At 40.0% G+C, this 21440-nt stretch overlaps 1 pseudogene; it reads right to left on the reverse strand.

Moving 5' to 3' along the window:
• Nucleotides 1-7498: 7498 nt before the first annotated feature.
• LOC104594538 (laccase-1-like) lies at nt 7499-20419 on the reverse strand (annotated as a pseudogene).
• Between the last annotated feature and the right edge of the window lie 1021 nt (nt 20420-21440).

A 21440-nucleotide genomic window follows, 5' to 3' on the forward strand; every position in this document is an offset into this window, starting at 1 on the left:
CAGGGGTAGTCCTCAGCACGAAGTGAATGAGGTTAGGGCACTGGAGACCGATGCCAATGTAGCCAAGGTTAGTGGCAAGGGTGGTACTAAGGTCCGAGAGATCGATGCCAACGAGGCAGTCGAGGCCGATGTGGAGACTAAAGAGCGGTTTGCCTTGGCTTTGTGTAGCCTTTCCCTTGCCGACTTGGTTCAGATCCGGAAAGTGTATCGTATTCTCGAGGAGTATGAACTTAGGTGTCCTGGGATTGAGGAGAGGGCCACTTCGGCCCATCCTGGGGAGATTTGTGTATATGTACACAGTTTGATAGCCAACCTTAGGTTCCCTTTAGATCTCAAGGTAGTGGTCGTGTTAAGGTAGTATTGGGTCCTGCCTATTTAGTTGACGTCGAACTCGTTTTGGTACCTGGTCGGGCTACTCTGCTACTGCACTCTCAAGGACATCGAGATCATCCTGTCGGTGTTTAGATATTTTCTCCACTTAAAGAATCACAAGTAGGGGTACTACTACTTGTCGGACAGACTGAACACCAAGGTGCTTGTTAGGGTTCCCTCTTCCATTAAGCACTAGAAGGAGGGTGTTTTCTTTGTGAAGTGCTAAGGAGGTTGGCCATTCTTCGTCGCCCTATCCATTCCAAGGACGAAGGATAAAGGCCCCTCCCAGACCGAGCTGTTGAAGGAGGAGTTAGCTACTGTGAGGAGGATAGTGTATGTGCATATTGAGGAATACACATCATCCTGATTGCTAACCATGACTGGGCTGATGTGCCCTTCGGCCGATCAACCCCAGTCTGGTCCATGGGTTGCATGGTCTTTCTTTTTTTTTTTTTTTGAGCTTGTCTAACTTTGAGGTGAATTGTGTAGACTCGAATATGGCTAGTGCTGAGGAGAGAGCTTGGCGTACAAAGGCCACAATAGCAAGGAAGGCGCAAGAAGCTGGGACTTCGGGCACACACCTTGGGGGAACGGAGTTTCAATGATGCTCAATGGAATGTGCACCTCAGTAGGGGAAGAGACTGAGGTCAACAAAGGAGGTCATGGTGGTTGATTTCGAGGAGGCTACGACTAAACTAAGGTGGTTTTCATTGCAGAGGGGGGAAGCTCTAGAACGCGCTACGGTTGAGGGTTCTACTGGTGTGTACGTGCCATAGTGGTCGGTTCGGCTGAAGGACACCCTTGAGACGGAAGGGGTGGCCAAGAAACTTGCCAGGGTGTGATGCTCCCCGGCATTAGGAAGGAAGCTAGTAGTCACACCAGCAGCTTTCTAGAAAGCACGACTCTTCATCAACTGATGGCAGTGAGTTTGGCTTTACTTGATGTTCCTTGTTTATGTTTTCTTCTTGTGCTAACTGTCCAACCTTGTCGATCTGTTTGTCCGTTCATCAACCTTGTCGATCGCCTTTGCGAGTTGCAACGATTTTATGAGTCGTGAAAGATTGATAATGCTCAGATGAAGGAAAAGTTAGCCAAGCTGAAGTGCGACGTCAAGGAGAGGGATGACACTATCCATAAGCTAAAGGGCCGCATTCATGATCTCAAGGAGGTGCGTGATGCACTAAGGAGGGGGCTTGAGGAGTCTAAGGCGAAGATTGCTCGGGTGAAGGAAGATGGCATCTCCGAGTATAGGGCTTTGAAGGCCCATCAAAACGAGATGGATGACTATGCTACTAACTCCTGGCAAGAGGAGTTCGCTCTCTGTTAGCAGAGGGTGATGTGTCACTTCCTGGAGGTGGCCGAAGTTGTTTAGGGGTTCAACTCGTTTGATGCCGAAGAGCCTAATGAGGATGCCGCTATAGCCAATGCCCGGGAGCGAGCCGAGGATCCCCCAACACAGTTGATGTCCTCTTTTTTCTCTTTTTTTGTATACAACTCAATATGCTGAGCTTAAATCAATGTATCAGCTTTTTTCATTAATGGAAATTTAGCCTTTCTACCAAGAACTTTCTACATTATTTTTTTCTTTTCCTAAGTTGTTGCGCTTCAGAATTAGGTAGGTCGATAAGGAGTGTAGGCCGTGGTTTTGTACTTCAGCATAGTCAGAGGTCTTCAATCCTTACTGGCTGAGGTCTCTGGTGTGGTGGCCTCAGTCTTACGATAGTCAAGGTCTCGACTTAATGGCCTCAATCATATTCTGGCCAAGGCCATTCGTCTTCGCTGGCTGAGGTCTCTGGCTAGGTGGCCTCAATCTTATGCTGATTGTGGTCTTTGGCTTAGTGGCCTTGATCTTATGCTGATCGAGGTCTTTGGCTTAGCTTTGGTCTTATGCTGGCCAAGGTGCTTCCAAGCTCTCAACGTTGCCGAGGAGCTCAGTGGCACTTGGTCTTGGAGAGTTGCACATTCTTTGGTTGAGCTAGCCATGGTCCTTGGTTAGGTCTGCTCGGACTGCTAGTTGGATGGGTGTGTGGAGTTCGATGGTCGTCCTCTTGCCATATGTGACAGGGACGTTGTTCTCGTAGTGCTCATCAGAGGCTTGTTTTGGCCTTGACTGCTTGTGGTCGGTAGGGTCTTTTGTGGGATTGTCTTTGTGTTGCGATCATTGGTCAACGCAGAGTTCAACTATTGGAGTTTGGCTGGGCTATCTGCGGGCGTTTGGTCAATCGTGCTTGAAGAGGATTCTTTATTTATTGAATTTGTATAGTCTGATCACTGTTATTGTTCCATGCCGATGGTCGTCAACATTATAGTTCTGGCACTCCAGCTCCTTGGGTAGATCTTCCGCGCCTAGTTTCCCCTTTTAAGGGTCGTCCCGCCTAGGGGAGCTCGAGTTGGGGGCTCATCGGCGTGGTGTGGTGTGGTTCTTCCCTAGGCTTGTGTTCTTTTGATGTCGATGAATCAACGAACGTATCCACGTTGGACAAGGTCTTCCAAGTGGTGGCGGAGGTTATGGCAACTCTAGATGTCATAGCCATGGTTGTAGTGGAAGTCGTAGAACTTGTCTCAGTTTCTCCTATAGTTTTGGGTTTTCATCTTCTTGTGCCACTTGACAAAGCTGCGGTCATGGATTAGCATCAGTATGTGGTTCCACAAAGGGTTGGGCAGAGTGAAGCTATGAAACGTTGACGGCGGGGTCCTCAATTTATGGTCAGGTCGGCAATCTAGCCTCTTGGTTTCTTGGTTTAGTCTTCGACTGTCATGGTCTATGCGTTTCCGATTGTGCCGGTCTTCATCCTCCCTGTGCAGCTTGGGCCTCTTTGACATTCATATACTTCTGTTCATGCTTCATGAGCGCGGCCAGGGTTGGGCAGAGAGTTCTTTTGCAAAGAGAAGCTGAACATCGAGGAGAGTAGTCCGCTCATGATGGTGGTCATAGCTATTGATTGGTTTAGAGCTTGGACCTAGAGGACCTTGGCATTGAACCTTGTCAAATGTTCTCTCGAGGTCTCTCATTTCCTTTGTCGCACTTGCATGAAGCTGGCCGACGTCTTCTAGTGCCTTTGGCTGACGGTGAATTGTGCTAGGAACTACTTCTGCAACTGCTCCCAAGAGGATATGGACCGTGAAGGAAGGGAGGCGTATCAGGTTCTTATGACTCCATGGAGGGTGACAATGAAGGCTTTGCACATGAGGCCTTTGAAGGAGTCATGTAGCATATATTGCCTTGAACCCCTCAATGTGGTGGTTGGGGTCCGAGGACCTATTGTACTCCTCGAACTGAGAAGGTCGCCATCTGGCTAGGAGGAGCTCATTGACGATCTCTTGGATGAAGACGAGCTATTGACCGTGGTGCTACTCTGTTGGTTGAGCTTTCGAAGGGGCAACACTTCTATCCGCTTGGTTGTGCTTTAGTTTGGCCAAGCGCTCTCTTAGTTCTCTGATTTTGATGTCTTTGTTGGCTGGGACCCCATTCGTAGACTTCTCCCCTTTTGGGATTGTAAGCCGATCTTGGACCGAGATAGATTTAGCTATTGAGATTGGAGGTTGTTGCAGATGTTGGTCTAGCCGTTCTTTGCTGGCACCTAGGCGAAGTGGTGGGATTTACTATGGGCATCGTGTGCGCGAGGCTAGGCTGGGGAGTTAGATCCTATGGATGGCTGCAGTCATTTGCGGCAGGACTAGGCCCTGTGCCTGTTTGCATGGTGCCTTTTGGGGTCCTGGGTGCGAGGATCGACTATAGTAGGCGCCTACGTAACATGGCATGTAACTTGGGGAGGGTGAGCTAGTTACCCCAGCATCTCCAACTTAGCTAGGATGTGGTCGACTTTTTGTTGCATGGCTTGAAATTGTGCGGGGTCGACCGTAACCTGATGCTTGGGCGCAGTCGGATGTGTTTTTAGGCATAGTTGTTTTAAGTGTTTGGAAAGGTGTTAGGGAAATAACTTTTTGTATGTTTCTTATAGATGACGCCAATTTGATGCTATCCGATTTGAGGTGTTTCGAGTCGAGGTCACAATTAGATAATCCTGCCAACTGAACGAAGCCACACACTACGATCTACAACCAGGAGAATGGTTAGAGGCCCAAGGAGTTATTCCCCGAGTAGGTATTCTGACGCTCAAGTTATTTGGGTAGAGAAAGAAACGACCTGGCTGAGTAGGTTGAAATAATGTTGGTCCAAAATGAAGGGGTAGTGTAGAAAGGTATTCAAAGAGTGTTCTTCCAAAAGTCCCTTACCTCGAGCAGAAAATACCTATTTATTGTTGAGTGTCCATGTCCTAAATGGATAGGGTTTCTACGGTTGTCGGGATGAGGTCGTCTGCGGAGGTCTTCCGGAGGTTTCCTCTTCCCTGGTAAAGTCTACTTCCTTGTCTATGTATGACACTCCTTCTTAGTCGTGCTCTCCCATTACACATGATGTTGATGTAGCTAGAGAGAAAGAATGGCCACAGAAGTTACTATGTAATATCCTTGACCAGCTCAACCATCACCCAAACAGTGATATTTAATATACAGTGGATATTTGATGGAAGTATCTCATCTTTGATTAAATATGTACAGTGGATATTTAATGTTATATGCTGTTAATGGGTTAATTGACCTTGATTGTTGAGAGGCATTGTATCCGATCAAGACTAAATGTTTGAGGATAAAAAATGGTGGTCTGGGTCGTAGGATTTGATGGTTTGGAGTTTAATGGAAATCGATTATTTGTTTTTACATGTTCAGATGATGAGATATTTTAGGTAATGTTTGGAATCGATGCCGTTTTTTCAATGTATTGGTATGTCATTTTCAAATTCCATATAACTCGGATGGATAAGATTCTATTAAAGAATCAAATTTGGATCTAGGTATCATCCAATTGGGTTGAATCCATTTGCATCCCTAACGATTGGTTGGGAATCCTGATATTCAGTTGTTTTGATGGCCTGGTAATGAGAGGAAAGTAAAATTTTAACTGGATTGCGTCAGCAAATTTTGGTTGGGTTCGAAAGTCGAACTACATCAACGTAGGATTGTAGTTAGGGGTGTAAATTAGGCAGGTAAGGTCAATGCTAACTTCGGATTGAATTAGGATTGCACTCAGGTTGGGTTCGGGTTAGTTAAATTTTTAATTTCATTTGTCAAATCTTCTTATTTATTAATCTCAAGGGTTGAGATTAATTCAGTTTTTAGTATTATTACATATAAAACAATATAATTATCATGCTTTAAAAGTACTTTGCCTTTTAAACTTAAAATTGTTGACATACATACATATTCATACATTTATAAATGCATAGTTGCATACATAGTGTTTACATACATAAATACATAATTATATAATATTTATATATACAAATATAAAGTTAAATCAGATTTGGGTTCTGTTAGGTTGGCCAAAAGGCCTCAATCTTAATCCAACCTGAACTTAATTTTGTTTCATGTTTTCAACTCTAACCCTAATACAAACTTTAATCCAATCCAACCCAATACAAGTTGGAGCCAAAGTTATATTGGGTCTGGCTAATCCAGCCTTAGTTCAAATGTGTTGAGAACATACCACTTAGGGATAATGTGGCAGGTTTGGGGAGGGTGTTGTAAATTTTAGGCCCTACTTGCCTCCCTAAATCTCCCAACTTGTATCCGCTGCCCTAAAACCCGTAACATGTTGGGTTTTGAGAATCTAAGCCCTCCCTGCACATGAAAAAGCAAAACCTTCCTGACTCTATCCTCTCTGCATTCAAGGGTAGGTAGGGAGGGTTCAGTTTAGAAACCGCATCTAATTTCTATTTTTTTTGTTATATATAAGCAATAAATAATTAAAATAACACAAAAAAAACAAGATTTTCAATCATTTGATTAAAACATGTAAAACAGTAAAAGACACATAAACTATCAAATATCTTTTACATAAAAAATCAAAATATTATTAAAATCATTACTTAATATATAAAATTTATATGCTTTCCAACAATACACGGGTTAGGGAGGATTGGGTTTACCCTAATACTATACCTTACCTGTACTTGTACAGGTCGTAGAATCTCAAAACCCATTCTTAATGCTGTATATGTTTGATTTGAAGGAAAAAATAAGGAAAGGAAAGAAAAGTTAAGGAAACCTTCACAAATCTTGTATAGGTTTCCCTAACTTTCCTTTCTTTTTCCTACATTTTCCTTCAAACCAAATATAGCCTAAGAAAAAAAAAGAAAAAACCACTCTGACAGGGTGAGTGGGAGCAGGTACTCACTGGGTAGGTTAGAAAAATCTCCATCCTTAATGCCACCCTAACTAGCCCAGGTTACGGTTGCTAGTTTTTTTCCAATATCATGTCTTTTTTGGTATCATGGTTGACCTTACTAATAAAATGATCTGACAATAATTTGTATGAACTATGAAATTTGTACCAATACTAATCATGGAGACCGATCTACTCTTCACACAGGGCGCCTCTCACACTGATATCACACGCCCATTTCTAACTGCTTTATTCCATTCCTGGTTAACAATAACAGATACAGCACTTACAATTAAAAAAAAAATGTAATTGTCGTAAATTACTTTATGATTATTCTATGAAATAGAAAACCCAAAAAATAAAAATTGTCAAGGTACATGTGGCATGGCTCAATCGAAAGTCTCATGATTCTAATTTCAACATAGTATATACCCCGGCATTTATGTTGCTTGATTCCCTAATTAACTAAATATCCATGGAACCGATCCAACTGATTCCAAAATTGGAACAGGAATCCCAAAAAGTGTTACTTAATTTTACTATGGTTAAGTCTGGCTGTGGCTGACAGGTGTACCAACAACATGGGGTTTTAAAATAGAAATTCCTACTTCAGAGGGTGCATGGCTACTGGCTTGGCTGAGGCCTGAGGGCAGGAGCTGAGATAAATGATAAATCCCCATGAAATGATGAAGCCATCAAGGCAAGGCAATACAGAAAAATATATATTAAATAGATACAAGTATGGAATATACATATGGTTTACGGGCATTCAAATTAAAATATATAGTCTTTAAGAGAGAGAGAGAAATATAGAAATGTTTTCACTTTTCACTTTATATTGATAATACCTATTAAAAAATATAAGTTTTTTTTTTTTTTTTGTATTTTTAATTTGTTGAGGAATCAACATTCAACAAGGGGCCGGGGAAGGTCATCTGGTGGAGGGAGAAGACACTCAGACGGCTTGGCACCATCTTCTACTTCTACGATGAAAGCCATTGCGAGACCCCACGTACGTAGTATGTGCCTCAAGACGACAATGCACGAACCAAACTCCTGGATTGCTGCCCATCCTCCGCTTGGAACCGCCACGGTGTTCCTCTCCGGTGGGTCATTGGGGGCACGTTTGGGGTCGAAGTTTCCGAGAATCCTCTCCCTAGCTAGTAGCTACCACAAATTAAAGAAGTTGTGATTCTCCACATTGATGAAGGCTGTGTCTTGCAGTATGAATCCCAAACGAGTATTGAGTAGAAGAAGCAAGGCTTCGGAGCTTGCTAAGCTAACAAATTGGGTTGCGAAAGAGGTGTCTCTCATGATGGGAAGACTGTAAAGAGTGAAGCATGCATTAATAATGCATTAATTAAAATTAGGTGGTTTAATGGAAACTGGTGTGGTTCAGTATTGCTTGTGTTTCCTCCATTGTATTGCAGGAAACCGAGAGCTAGGTGAGGTTGGTGGTTTCGTCAAATTAATTAATGGTACCGTGGCAGTCACATAATTAGGTAGGCCTTAATTGCTGCGGCCATCGCAAATAATAACCTTATTCCTCATAAGACGTCTGGGACTTGATCTGCTGTGAGTAGAACATTGGTGGTTTGTCCGCCGGGAGCGATCATGACGTTGACCGGCGCTTATCTGGTCATCAACTGCATGTTTGGTGTAAACAGCATCGACCTCGACGACTGTTAGCGTGTGGTTCGCTACGACGAAGAAGAGCTCATTAATTGTGTTGTGAGCCTGAGATATATTTTATTGGTCATTTAGATCATACAATTTCTTAGTTCTTACCAAATATACAATATATATTATAGGGATCTGAGCTTGTATTGGTGTTGAGAATGGATAGGGCAAACGACGATAGATGATGAAAGCACGTTGCCATGAGTGGTAGCCGGTAGGCATGCCATAAGAGGTTGCCCCTCTGCTCGATCGATGACCCTGAACTCTTCTTGTATGTGTAGGAGTAGGACTTGCCGCTCTGTATAGGACCGGCCGGCACTGAGTTATGTAAGCAGGGCCGTCAGCCCATCCCGTTCTTAATTAGCTGCTTAATTTACAGCTCCATGCCTGGTTAACAACAATAATAAACATACACCACTTAACAATTCACCACTAGTGGTTAAGGTGCACGTGGCATGGCTCGATACAAAATGACCAATTGCTGATCAAATCCCAACAATATTATTAACTTATATATTTTTGCTTAATTGTTTGATGGTTAACCCTGGCAGGTCTGTCCAACAACGTGAGGTCTAAATAAATAGAAGTATCTAAACTAACTTTTTTTTTTGGGGGGGCAGTATCTAATCTAACTATATTTTTATAACGACTGGGATGCAGGGGAATGGCTTATCTATGAACACGTGTCCTTCTTTCATGTCTCTCTTGACTCAGGTGATGTGTGGTATCGTTTACGTTTATTGATCGTGCCACATTTCTCGATTGACTCGGGTGATGTCCTTCTTTCATGTCTCTCTTGACTCATGTGTGGTATCTAAACTATCGTTTACATTTCTCGATTTTACAAAACAAATAAATATAAACGGTACTCATCCTTCCCTCATCGGCTTTCTCTCATCTCCCCCTGATCCCCTCTCTCTCTCGTACGCCTGAACTAACTAATGCCTCTCTCTCTCTCTCTCTCTCTCTCTCTCTCTGACTTACAAAGACTTCACAGACCTCCTCTGTCTCTATTTAGACTTCACTCGAGCCCATCTCCTCCCTTTCTTCTTCCTCTCATTTTCTTTCTTTTCTTTCGGTTCGTCTTCTCGAGATTTTCACTTTTTTCTCTTCCATGTTCCCACTGTCTTTCCCTCTCTCTTCATAGACTTCAAAGGTCTCGGATTGACACACCTCTTCACTGAGGATGGGGGTATCTCAACGTTCAATCTTTATGGGGGCTTAGGAGTTTGGGAGAGGATTACGTCTGTAACCCATTACCAAGAAAAGCTCTTAACGCTCTTGCCTGAAGAAGTTTCGAACAGGTATCATTAATTTTTTTATTGTTGTTTTGTGTATCAATTAATGCTTTTTTCTTTGTTTTCTTCTGTATTTTGATTGTTGTAATCCAAACGGAAATTTTGACTTTCAATTTCTCGATTGTTGGCCTTCACAGGTTTATACCATTGCCTCATCTTCAACATTCGCATCGCTAGAGAATCTCGAGGTCCAGTCTCTCTCTCTCTCTCTCTCTCTCGTTCCTCTCCCTCCTCGCACCCCATCTCACCTCTATCTCGAGCCAGACTCCTTGCTAGCTCCCTCTCCCTTTCCCTCTCCCTCAAAGCCTTTCTCTCTCTGTTTAGGGCTTCTATTTTTTTTTTTTACTTTACCTGTGTTCGGTTCTTTTCAGACTTCTCAAACTTCTCCTTGGACGATAAGGACATGGATCACTACTCGAGGCCATCTCTCTCTCGTGTGAAGTTTCTATTGCTTGGAAGCCCTAACCAGCAATCACAGTAGTTTTGGCTCTCTCTTCTCTGCCTTTCTCTTGGTGAGAAACCCTAAAATGGTTTCCATTAGTTGTTTTTTGTGTTGTCAATTAAAGTTTTTTCGCTTTCTTTCTATTTCTTTTCTTTTCTTTTTTTTCTGACATGTAAGCTTTTGTTTTCTTGGTTTATACATTTCCAATCTGATGTAACTATGATTCATTGAGTATATAATTTACCTTTGGAGCTACATTGATATCAGGTTTTAGTTTTTCGGAATTATTCTTAATCTGTTAACTGAGAGTTCTACATTCCTTGGTTATTTGTTGTGAGTTGCCATTGTTCTGTTTTTTCTCTCCATTTTTTTCAGCTTCGAGAGGAGTTAAGGAGGTGGTTAAGAGTATTCAGCGCTGCAACAAAGGGTATGTCTTATTATATTGTCGGAATAATTTCTTTTTAATTAAAACCAAACAATGTGATCCGCAGTTCTTACATGCTAACCTGTATGAAATACCTAAGCATGTGGATGTCCCTATATACATGGTAACATGACCCTTTCCATTGTTCGGAATATGATTGAACCTTGTATTAGTTATAATACCTAAACATAAGAACCATCTTGTGGAGACCCGTGTTTATCACTTTTTCTCAAGTAGCTTGGCTTTTGGGTTATAGCAAGCCACCCTATGAGCATGACCATCAGAAGAACGATAAGGATTAGTGGATGAACTAAATGACTTGTTGCTTTGTCTTTTAGCTAGTTTTTATTTTATTTTATTCATAGATTCAAAACTGATACAAGAATATTTGAACCAGCAAACAGTGATGTGGAATCATCTATTCCAGTTCCATTGTCTTGCGATTAAAACTTTATATCTAAAATCCTAAGTAGATGAGGCATCTTCATTTTGAAAATGTATCTTTTTGACTTTTTTAGAATAAGAAGCTAGAATCAGTAGAGGAACACTATAAACCCGGATAAAGCTGGAATCGAATTTGATAATTATTTCTTCTTTTTTTATGTAAAAGAATCTAAAGCATTGGTTAAATGGATCAACCCAATGACTAGATATGATCATATGATTGTGAGAATCAATTCAGAATCTGCTTATCAAAGAAAAGAAAAGATCAATTCTGAATCTGCTTACAATTTTGGCACTTTATAATTCCAACCAAGGTTCAAAAAATCGATATGATGTGCCCCGTATCAGGCGTAATGTATCGTATCTTTTGGGCCCCAATACGCCTGTTTACAGGTGTTTCGGGACCCACTATTTTCTAATGAAAAGCATGGATATTAAACTACCCAAAAACCAAATTTTGAAAAAAAATAAAAGAAAAAACATATTTCTGCGTGGCTCAAAGTGCCGATATGCAGAGGCATATTGATACTTTGAACCATGATTCCAACATCATGTACCTCAATTTTGATTGTTTATTTGATCCATAACTTTATAATTGGTAATAAGGATTTTTTTTCTTAGCTTACACCTTATATATGTTTCTATCTTTTTTTTTTTTGTGCATTGGCTTGATGTTGTGCAATGGCAATGATACAGAGTGAATGCTTATTTTAAAGCTGGCTTCACTCAAGCCATTCTTCAAGTGAAGGGGTCAAACATATCTCATCATTATGGAGCTCTTTAAAGAACGTTTTCAGTTAAACAAAAGTTATACCTAAACTACTAGCATTGCTTTCCAGTATTTTTTTTTCTTTCAATAATCTGCTATAGTTGCTTATGCTTTCATTTGACATTTGGTTCTAATGTTTGTTAATTTGTCTAAGTTTATTGTTTTGTAGAAAATATCGTAGTGTATACAACTATACATTAAGAACTTAAAGAAATTGAGGTCCCTGGATACAGAAATAGGTTGTAAGAAAGGCCATAATGAGTGGTTGTGCCTCTAGTTGATAAAAAAAAAGTGGTTAAATTACGAGGAAAATGCACTTCTAGTTGCTAAATATTGTCATGCATTTTGTGCCTCTTTCCAACTGATGGTATAACTTTTTTTAATGAGTAATCAAAGTGTGTGTCATGATGTACAAAAAAGGCCTAGCAGATATAAGCGTTACAGTTTACTACACCGTACACCCAAAAGAAAGGACCTATGGACTAAACCTCTGTGCCTCAACCTCTTTAAACTCATTGAGAATAAGGACAAGCCCATTTAGAAGCAACAACATATGCATAGAGGTACTGATAAAAAAACTTCTACACGTAGATATACTTTTTAGATGGATCCATGGCTACCTCTACCAAGTTAAGTTAGCTTCTTAAATGGATCCCCAGAAGTCTCACACAGTTGCTTAAAAAAGGGGTTTTCCTAATTTTATTTTAATGGAAAACTTATGATGCCTCATACACCAGAACTCTACCCTGATGAAAAAATCATATGCCTTCTGCATTTGTGAGACTGTAACACATGGTTAGTATGTTAATCTGTATTGGATGCTTATATGTGGTAGCTTAATCTTGGAGTCATTTTAGGCTCTGACCATTTAACCCTGCATGTGGTACCCTGCAAGTAGATGCCAAAGGTTAGGTCCATATCTATTCTACCACTCCAAAACCCTGGCTTGCCAGGACCCTCACTGGGCAATGGCCCTATCCTGTATCCTGCATGTGTACTTAATGTTTGTGGGCCCGTATATTAGATGGTTATATATGCGTTAGCCATTAGTTTATTCTTGGTATCCAAGCATTTTAGACAATGACAATTTAAGCATGCATCCTGCACGTGTGTCTCATGCATTTGGGCTGTTAGTAGTCTTCTCACAAATTAATGGGAGATGCCTTGTATGTCTAATTCAGTGCCACTGCAAACCTTTTCTGCTGAAATGGCGCTGCAATTGAATGCTTATTCTATGTTCTTTCCCCTTATCCATTTATTTTTATTCTCCATTTTTCATAGTCTTCTGTGCCTACTTCTTACTCCAATTGTTTGATGGAGGGTAGCAAAGATGAGCTCTGTCCACTAGATAAGCTGTCTACAGTTTGCAAGAAGATGAAATCCATCAATAAATTGCATGTGATTGATGGTGGAGATCACGCCAAGATTGAATAAAAGCACCTACAATCAAATGGATCAACCCAAGATAGAAGCTGAGGATAAGGCAGTCAATACAATTGCAAAGGTTGTTGGTGAAACTTTGAAGAGTAAGTGATGTGTGATGTCCTGTAACTCATGTCCTTGAGACATGTATCCATTCTATATCACTTGGACTTTTTGATATTTCTATATCACTTTGGTATTCCTTGTGTTGGAATAACGTTGGATATTCATGGTTAGTTTATTAAAGATTGTATCCATGTATTGCCATTGTGGTGTTGTTGAAGAAATTGGACATGACCTGAACTTGGCGATGGCAATTGGGCGGGTTGGATTGGGTTTGGTTTGGGTTGAGTTTCAACCCAATCCATCTAACCCACCAACCCATTAATGACGTAGTTATATAAAATTAAATGAGTTGGATTCAACCTAAACCCGCTTTGACCTAATCCAACCTGCCCAAACCCATTAAACTTACATTTATGTACTTAAAACAAAAAACTTCCACTTCACAAATAAGTTGGGCATAGCTTGGTGGTAATAGTAATTGTTAATTACACAAGTGGTGAAGCTTCAAATCACATTATATGCATGTTATTTTTACACAAGCGGGAAGCCATTTCGCTATGTTCAGGTTTCGGGTTTGATTGAACCACTTAGATTCAAACTGGTCAGATCAACTTGAACTATCTAATTGGATTGTCTTCGAGCTAATCATATCAAGAGTGGTTGAATCGTTTGGATTCGAATCAATTCGGTAAGACCGGACTAGTTTGGTTCAATCAATGGCGTATTGACTTGGACCAGCCCATATCAGGTTTGTGCACGGGTTTGGAACTAAACTGTCTGTTTCAAAGTGGGTCAAGAGAAGTAAATTGGACAGGTTTGGATTCGTGTCGGGTTGTATAGATGCGAGTCAAACCAGATGATCCAAACAGGGTCAAAGCAAGCGAGGGTGGATTTTGGGTCAAATTGGGGTTCGGGTCGAACCATTTCGTCAGGCCTCGTTTTGGATTTGGGTCGACTAGGATTGGCTTGCCTTGTGTTGGGTTTGGTTCAAACTAGGCTGGTAGACCCAAATGAATCGAACCGAGGTGATTGGGTCTGTTCATATTTAGACCAAGGAGGCATTTGATAGATCTGAAATCTAAAAAGTTACAAAGATATTAAAACTGTTTGAAATCTGAAACGAGACGGCTATTTTTTTACTTTTTAGAGGCTCTAATAAAAGAAGGTTGTTTTGTGTTGGATCAAACCTTCAACATTTGAAATTCACTAATTTTACACCTAAATTAGACTATTCGGTTGTAGTGACTAGAGAAGAAGAATGTGTGTGTGTGTGTGTGTGTGAGAGAGAGAGAGAGAGGGAGAGAGGATAGAACTTGCTGCCGCTAGTTTGTCGGAGGAGTTGTAGCGGTGCGAGAAGAAGAAGAAGAATAAAGGGGGAGAGAGAGAGAGAGAGAGGACAAAACTTGTTGCTGCTAGTTTGTCGGAGGAGTTGTAGTGGCGCGAGAAGAAGAAGAAAAAGAATAAAGGGAGAGAGAGAGAGAGAGAGAAGGTAGGAACAACATTTTCAAGGGTATTTTGGACATTTGGCCATGTTTGAAACGCATCTAAATGCGTTTAGCGCCTAGCCCATGTTTTATTATTTTAGATTTGAAAATAATTTTTAGACCCAAATTCAAATATACTTCCAAACACCTCTGACGTCTGGAAATAAAACACTACCCAAGTTGAGTAGGTCTGAACTTTGTTCAAGCTGATTTGAATTTACGTCAATTTGGGTGGTGTATTGATTCGAGACAAAATTAATTTTAGTCAATAATTAATAGAAAATTAATGCATTAATTATAACTTATTTCATTCAAATGAAGAAAATTAAAAAAATTGCTAAAGAATTAATACTTATATCTTTAGTGGTTAACCCAATGGTTATCCACAACCCAACTCAACCCGACTCAACCCATTTAAATTGACCCAATAGGTGATCAACCCATTTCCAATCCACCAAGTAAATAGACGAGTTGGGTGGGTTGGATGGATTCAGCGGGTTGGGTGAAAAATTATCATCCCACTTGAACAATAGTCATATGAAAATCAAAGAACGGTTGTCCAGTCCAATTTATTTAATCAAATACCTCCTTGTATTGGATAAGACATTTCTTTCATGAGGGTAACTTTGTAAAATAAGATCTAGGTTAGTACTTTATTTCAACCCAAAGCTATATATATGTGCATTTTAATTATAGAACCATCATCAAATATCATATTTTAGTAATTAAAATTTCCATTAGACCACAGAAAATAAACTTCCACGAGCGAGCAATGACAGACCAAAAGGAAACAAAAGCACAACAACAAAGTAAACAAAGGGAAAAAAACATAAACTAATGATTCCTGTTGGCTGTGCCTATGCTTCCCAAGCCTATCCTATGTGGCAATATCATCCCGCTAACCATCTAGGAACCTAACAAAACAGTTCTTGATCCAAGAAGCCCCTCAGAGTTGTAAAATGAGCTGCCATGTTTCAAGCCTCCTAACAAAACTAAATTTTATATTAATCTCTTCTACCAATTGTAAAATATCTTGAATAAGAAAAAAATCTCCTTCATGTAGACACTTGACGAGTTTGACAAACTGCTTATCATCAGCCACCCTCCACGATTGCCCGGTTAACACCCAACTTTTTAACCAAGACAATACCTTTTGCTATCATCACTTCAGTTTGTTGGAACAAATTGCCTGGACATGAGCCAGACTTAACAGCTTAACAGGAATCCTGACTATTTCTTACCACAACTGGAATTCAGCAGTATTTGAGCTAACAAAGCCACCGTCTATGTTAAGCTTTATCCGTCCCTGTTGTGGCAACCAAAAAATAGGCCTGATCTTTGCAAGTTTGGCTTCAAAACCATCTTACCTAAAAACATTTGATAAAGTAAGAAGGATTTATATTAACATTCTCAATTCTCAAATAAAGCAAGATTATGGGATTTCTGAATGTTCCAAGTTTTTACTTCCGAAGAATCAAAACTGATTGTCACATGCTTAACCGTGATTCAAAAGATCCCTTGTGAGACCTGAAGTACCAATTTACCAAACCATGCACACCACACCTTACATGGTTTTCTCTTAGCAGATTGTAAAATTACCATTTATGCATGAACAAATGAAGGATATAAATTAAATTACATTTACTGATGCGGTAGTTTATTTTATAGTAAATCCCATAGTTGAAAAGGTGTCTAAGTGACTCTGGGTGATCTAACAAAAAGGAAAGATGATTCTGAACATGATGTTTGTACTTTGTAATAGAAGAAATTCATTTAGTTTTTAAATCATTTCTATTCTTTTTCTTCATTTTTTTACTCTTAATTATTCGGTATTACTCGCCCATGCTGAGCACGGGCACCCCTCGCTAGTATTTATTTATAACACACGGGTTTGCAAATTTCAAACTTTCATGTAAATGACCAGTTAGTTTGATAATTATGGAATAGAATCGTCAATAGTTAAATGGGTGGAGAATATATACTACCAGTCTGTCCACTGATGAGATCATTTTAGGTCCAGTTGGTGGAAATGGTTAAGGGCGTGCAAGTATGGTATTTATTCATGGTGGCATTGGTTCTTATAGAAGCACATGAGCCACGAACCAATCCATGCAAAGGGGCAGTTTCCCTATTATTTTCCTTGACCATGCATATATGTGCAATTGATAGTGGGTATGAATCAACCAGACCGGGTCCAGCTCTGATTTTGTGTCAGGCAAGGTGAATCCTGTGCCTACTCTAACAAAATCGGCTAGATACTAAGAAAAATTGAACTGGGATTGTCTTATTGGCTATAGCTTCCAAAGAACCAGACTCCATGTTTGATAAGGGAATAAGTGCAGAGATAGTAAAGTTTCCTCTGCTATTTCTTTTGTTGGACAAGCTAGTCAAGAATCAGTCTTCGGTGTTCACAGCCCCCAACTCCCTTCTTTGTCTTTCTCAGAGTTTTATCCACTCAGATCGACACAGGCATCAAGTTTGGTGTAATATATTCGAGTACTGCTAAAGTGTTAGACAGTTTTGTATGCCCTTAGCTTCAATCAGAATGATGTACTTTATGAGTTTATTGTAAATGAACAAAAGTGCATATTTGATTCATGTTCCCTTAGTATGTTTCTGTGTAATACCCTTAAACTGGACACTTAATGAGACTCGTGTTAGTTTAGAATGTTTACAGCCAGTGGATCGGTCTGGGGAGACCTATCCTGACAAGACTGACACTGTGGTGCCACCAAGTCGGTTGGGGTGGCATGTCTCAGCTGCCAGGGTGAGACCCTAGGCACATACAGTGTAAGATTAATTGAATCTATGAACTGGATCAGATTTCCAATATTGCCTTGGACCTTGGAGATTGATGGGCAAAACTAGAAAGTTACACCTAACCCCTAGACTCGATTATGATACTGCACTAGGTGTCGGATTGGGCTGTCTTTGATATACCAATCAGTGAGATCCTTAGCGGAGGTCAAAACCTGGGTATGTTGGGATAGTCTGAGAATTCATCTGAGTGAGTGATCATAGTGACAGGATCAGCCCCTTTGTCGGACAAAGGTAATGATCGGGGATGCACTCTCACTGATGGAAACCAAGACTGCCGGCAACCGATTTCAACCGTTGAGATTTGTTTTGCAAAGTATATTTTATATGAGATATAAAAGTATATATATATATATATTATGGTTTCTAAAATGTTTGCAATAAGGTTTTAATTCCCGGGATCCATATAAGTAGAGAGTGCAACACTGTTCCTTGCAGCCAAGGGAGATGTCATCTCTTGTCGGGCAGTGTATGATCATTATGGGTTGAGAGGTTAAGTGTAAGACCATTGAGGATAATACCTAAGTGTTACAAGGTGGCTTGGCCCAGGGACCACTTAGGGTAAGTGTTGGGCCCATAGAGCCCATTTGATGGGTTTTAGGGGGTGCATTGTCCTTAATAGTGTATTCGGCCAGGCCTTGTAACAAAGGCTGGGCTGAACCCATGTGGCTGATGTGTAGATCAATGCTTGGGTCCCACGCCATACAAGCAAGCCCAACTGGGCAGCAGTTAGGAAGGTTAAGTGAGTACATAAGCTTAATGGGCCTCCCATTTCGAACTAGGCTATTTATTTAGTTAATAATGGGGCGAATTCTGAGATGGATTAGCAGATAGGATAGGGTCTTGACCCTATCCACTCAGAGAGTCCAGATCTGAATGTGATTCAGATCTAGAAACATCTTAATGAGATTAGGAGAAAGCTAATCTAATCTACAGATAAGATAAGGGTTTATCCTTATCACCTGAAGAGAAGTCTGATCCAAATATGATTTGGATAAGCAGCTCCTAATGGGATTAGGAGCTGATCCTTTAGGTTAACAAAAGAAAGAGGGGGGCGGCAGCCTTTAGATGAATGAGATATTCAGATCCTCTTTAGTGCTGAAATCAAGATTGAAGAATTAAGCATCCCTGCAGAATTTTTTCTTGCTGCCGCCCTATTCTTGCCGCTTTGTTTGCCAGTTCGATCTCCAGTTGTGGGAGAAGTCAAGATTCGATCTTGACATCAGTTCTTTGTGAAAAGATTGAAAGGAAGCTGTGCCCACATAGCATCCTGTTGTTTCTTGCGAATGACAGAGTTCTTGGAGAAGAACACTGCTGATTCTGCTCCATCCTGCACTGCGCCATCTTCAGTGGGAGCAGTCTTTGGATCCTTCCTTGGGCGTGAACACCTTCGTTGGGGGATATTATTTCTCCGTATCAGGTATAATCCTCCCCTACTCCTTTTGGTTCAGACCTGGTTCAGTTTATAGTTCAAGAATGATCTTTGAAAATATGATTTTCTAAATAGGGAATGCGATTCTCAATTGAAAGGAGAAAAAAATTTTTGAAATTCGCCCCTTATTCCGCAATTTTTGGGCATCCATGGGATGGATCTCTCATCCCTTCATGAAGAACATACAAAGCCATATTATGGTCATACCACTACATTTTCATTAGATTCTAAATACTAGATTAAATACTCACCAGTGAATAGTAGTATTATGCCAAATTCTGTTTGTAACCTAATTTCTACATTGTCACCTTAGTGAACAGCAATTGTCTGTCTTGGAAACTCTCCATTTATTGTGAGAAGAAGCTTTGTGTGGCAGAGACGGGTCACATTCTTCCACTCTACCTGAAAAACAAATTATTGCATTTCAGCTCTTCCCTTTTGGTTGGAGAGAGAGAGAGAGAGAGTGAGTGAGAGATGTTTCTCCTTGCTTACATTGAAATGAAAGCGTTGTGGTTGGTAATGATGTAGATGGAAAAACCCCGATAAGTAACAAGACTCCCATCCATGCACAAAAAAGAGGGATCATTAGCAAACCATTAGAATGGTAGTAACTCTCCATCACCACCACTCCAAACACTCTGTACTATGAATTAAAGTTTACACATTGAGTTGCAGGTTTGCACTCCACATGCATATATATACGTTGATTTACATATTTTATACATGGAGAAACAGGATTGATGTAGCCAACCCTATATAGTTGGGACAAGGCTTAGGTAATGATGATGATGATGATCTACATATTTTGTATATGGATTGGTAGGTATGAGAGACAATGAACAGGTAAAATGAGCTTTTTCTGAATCAAGATTTTAGGGAAGTCTCGTGATTCTTCTTTAAAGTAAGTTTTTAATAAGAAGAGACAAGGCCTATTCTTCACTCCATCTACTGCTCCTCTCTTATTCATATAACATAATATTTTCATAGTTAGAATCTTTTCACAAGCACTTCTCTGTCTTGTTCATATTTTTTCTTTTCTGGTTATACTGTGGATTCTTCTACTATCAACAAATTGACCTTTCTGTTCTGGTCGGTTGAAGTTGCAAAAGACCAACCAAGATTGGCAGAGCATCTATGGTAGATACCAGAACCATCATCCTTTAGCGTATTCTTGCCCTGTAATAAGCATAAATGTGGCTGTCAAACTTATGTCAGTAGAATGGAACCTGGCAGGAAGCAATAGAAACAAGTAATCATATTTTCTTTCAATTCACTTGCAGAAAATGAGCCACAGTTTAGTTGATCACTTTATACACTTGTTGCCTAATATGGCATTTTAATGTTGAAACTACCTGGATATGACTGATTGAGAGATATGATATTTGGAGGAAGTTGATTCACAATGGCAATTAGAATATAGGCAATTATTCTAACTGTCCTCTCAAACTTTGTAAAATAAAACTTACTGACTTGACTTCTTCTGTTTGGGGGGGGGAAGGGTATATGGTATAACCATATAAACCAAAAATTTTATGTGATAAGCCATTTTTGCCGTAGCAAGCGGTGTCTTTGGATTAGGCAAATTCAGTGTCAGTTGAAAATGCCAAGTGAAACAAATTAGAGTTTCATTTGAGTTAGGAATTAGCAAACACTTGTTTTCTAGTAGGGGATTTTACAAATACAATAGTTACTGAGTTCAGGTTTTCAAACAACATAATGAATGAAGTAATCAAATTAGTGTTCTCTTGTATTTCCATAAAGGAGGTGGAGAATGAAACACAAATCCTCTTTGATTAGGTATTAGGTAATAAATTTTACCCTGATAAACCTAATTTTGATTACATTTCAGAACCAAACAACAGGAGTTTCTGTTATCCATTTATGAAAATCAACCATAATTTAACCGCCAAAGTGTGGGAGGATATAAAAAAACTCATTTACCTGGCAATTGGATCTTCCTAACTGTCTATTACGTGTGAGACCTTGGCCATGATTTGATTCATTTTCATATAGAAAAGCATGATGAAAACTAGTATTGACTCAGATACATGAGATACAGAAGCTGACTGGCCTTGTTGGCTTGGATGTAATGAGCTACTCTAACTGTCTATCCTATATATGAAATTTTCTTCTATGTAAAATATAATATCTTTCCTTCACTTCCTTTACATCAGTTGAATGGTGAAGTTTAATTTAAGGAGAAAAAGGGCATAAGCATGATGATATCGTCAACCAAATTCAGTTGACAAATGGTTTAAGGAATGGCATTTGGTGACTTTGATTTAGTCAAACATGGTTGCAATTGGAAAAATGCTGAGCATGAACCTGTATAAAGTTCTAAACTGATTTTGGATGAGCAACCAAAAACATGCCAAAAAAAGCCTATGTGGGCTGGTGAGTTTATGACAGCATCAGTTTTTGACACGGATCTTACATATCGAAGGTGATTAAGTTTAGCTTAACATGAGGATGGGTGAATTAGGAACTTTTTCCTCTATTTCACAGAAGATGGTGGAGAATACTGAACCAAGTAAATCAATAGCTGAGAAACAACCATGTGGTTGAGA

Source organism: Nelumbo nucifera, chromosome 3 (assembly GCF_055504915.1).
Source record: "Nelumbo nucifera cultivar China Antique chromosome 3, China Antique-T2T, whole genome shotgun sequence".
NCBI lineage: Eukaryota > Viridiplantae > Streptophyta > Magnoliopsida > Proteales > Nelumbonaceae > Nelumbo > Nelumbo nucifera.